Source organism: Ammodytes marinus, assembly GCF_949987685.1.
Source record: "Ammodytes marinus genome assembly, chromosome: 23".
NCBI classification, from domain to species: Eukaryota; Metazoa; Chordata; class Actinopteri; order Uranoscopiformes; family Ammodytidae; genus Ammodytes; species Ammodytes marinus.
The window spans coordinates 17455134-17457633 of record NC_137227.1 but is presented as its reverse complement, the minus strand read 5'-3'; the positions used below and the strand labels follow the sequence as shown (position 1 = coordinate 17457633).

The window sequence follows — 2500 nt, the reverse complement described above, 5'->3', positions numbered from 1 at the left end:
GCATAAGTCGACAAATCAATCGACTTACTTTGCCCCCTTTTTTTCTTCCCACAGCAGAGGTTGAGGTGCTGAAAATAAAGTGAAAACTGTGCTTTTCCTTTAAGCAGCAGAGCTGCCGCCGTTGTTACAGTATTTGCATCAAAGCCCTAATGGTAATACAAATGAGATGCTTTATTTAAACGCTGTCCGTGCTTAGAGGTGATTTTAATTGTGTCGGCTGAAACAGAAACTAACGGAGGGATTCGGCTCACATACAGTCCCTTGAGTCGCGCAGTCAGTTTGCCGACATGGCTTTGTATTTAAGGCTCGAGGCATACAATCAGATCGCATACAAACAGGGAAGCCTTTCCCATCGATATCGCTAACGGGGAGAATATCCCCGGTTATTATTTGAGCCTCAAACCACAGAGTTCTTCCCCGTGCGGTGGCTCGCGCACTCACTAGTGATCTCACGGTGAAACGCTGCTTTGCTCGGACGAAGGCATCGTGTGTTTCTAGATGATTTAACGTCATAGTCTCAGACGAGCGTTTAACATTATGCTGCATCTTTTGCACTGCACTGTTTTTTATCAACAGTGAAAAAATGGTCCCACACCGGACTCTTATGTGTAGCTGATTACTTCATGCACGCACCTTGCAGAAGTGACGCTCCTGCAGCGCGCTCACGACCAGACGTGACACGGTGACATCTCCCATTAATAAAACGGCATAACTCCCTGATTTTCAGATTTCTATTTTTAAATTCGACTTGAGCGCAAGTGGAAAACCGGTCAATGTGTCGACACATTCACATCCCTAATGCATATGGAGAAAGTGATAAACAATATCAACATTTCATATCATTAACTAAAAAGAAAAAAGAAATCTAAAGGTAACTTCAATACTGTATTATAATTATTGACTAAATGATGAAAAAAAGGTGTCTGCAGGGCCAGTGAAAATATACAAGGGGCCAGTAAAACTCGGATCTATTGGCCAAGCGGGCCAGTTGGGAAAAAAAGTTGCATTGAACCCAGAGTATATATGGAGTTCAATTATACAATGTTTTGAAATAAAGATGGCGTGTATTGTGTATCATATATAGTATGGTAAATAATGTTTATAGTATATTATATTCATATTTATGGTATATTTATAATATTGTGTCATCTTATGTTAGATTGTATTATGTTATATTGTATCTTATTATATTATATCTTATTATATTATATTATGTTCTGTTATGTTATGCTATGTTGTGTAAGCGTAGAAAATGATATATTTTAGAGGTTAAAATATGAATATATATATTATATTTTTAGTGTATTATATTTATAGTATTATAATATATTGAATTATGTCATATTATATCTTGTTGTATTGTATTATATTATATTGTGTATTTGCAGAGAGTTATATATTTGTAAACGTTAAAAAAAAAATATATATATATATATATATATATATAGTATATATACAGTATATGTATTTTTCTTTTATATATATAATTAATAATGGTAAATGAAGGTGTTAATAATGAACTTACTATTATTGTTAAAAGGGTCGGCATAATAAGCCTCGGCTTCAGCCTAGACCTTTTCGGCCATTATTTATTTTTTTTTTTTTTATTTTTTTTTTTTTATTGATCGCATGTGATGTGCTTTGATGGACCGAAATAAATTTTTTTACTACTACTTACTACTACTAGTAAGAGTGTACCATTTAATTTGCAACTCAGTTCCTTGGTAGCACCTACTTACAGTACAAATGACTTCTGATGGAAAACATTTGTATGAAAAACACTTTCATTAGCTATTCTTACTATTGTATTGTTTAACATTAACGCATATATTAAAAAAGATATTGCGTATAAAAAGTGGCTGGTAAAAAAGATGAGTGGCTGGTAGATTTTTAAATCTACCTGCCACAGTGGCTGGTAGGCAAAAAAGTTAATTTCCATCCCTGGTGTGTGCGTGTGTGCGTGCGTGTGTGTGTGAGAGAGAGAGAGACCCAGATGTTTCAATCCATCTGTGCTTATGGGACCAGTTGGTTGCAGCTTACAATGATAATAGGACATTATATAATTTCAAAGAAGTTGGTAGTTACCCATCAGGCTTTGTGTGTGTGTGTCTGTCTGTCTGTCTGTCTGTCTGTCTGTCTGTCTGTCTGTCTGTCTGTCTGTGTGTGTGTGTGTGTGTGTGTGTGTTTTTATTGGAATGAAATAGTCCAGATGAAAACTGTTCCAGAGCTCCTGCATCAGCCAAACGTTCCACAGTTCCTCCTTATAGCACTATTCTGAAGGGCAATACAACAAGATGTGTTTGTATGTTGTTTATTGTCTGATTTGTGGGACATTGTGTTCTTAAAAACATGCATTTAAAGACCTGTACTGGTATTTTTATTTAATTCATAAAATGAAGAAAAGGCTGCATCCCAAATCTGTTCTCTAAAAACTTTTGAACCCGCGACCACTGCAACGAAGGCCGGAGCCAATATGGTACGCGCTCTATCCACTATACGC

General features: G+C 35.9%; 1 protein-coding gene across 1 annotated transcript in view; it reads left to right on the top strand.

Moving 5' to 3' along the window:
* Positions 1–2500, top strand: part of htr2cl1 (5-hydroxytryptamine (serotonin) receptor 2C, G protein-coupled-like 1) — a gene marked incomplete at both ends in the record, with an annotated part of 23126 nt that overhangs the window by 14745 nt on the left and 5881 nt on the right. The gene's annotated exons all lie outside the window — the stretch shown is intronic.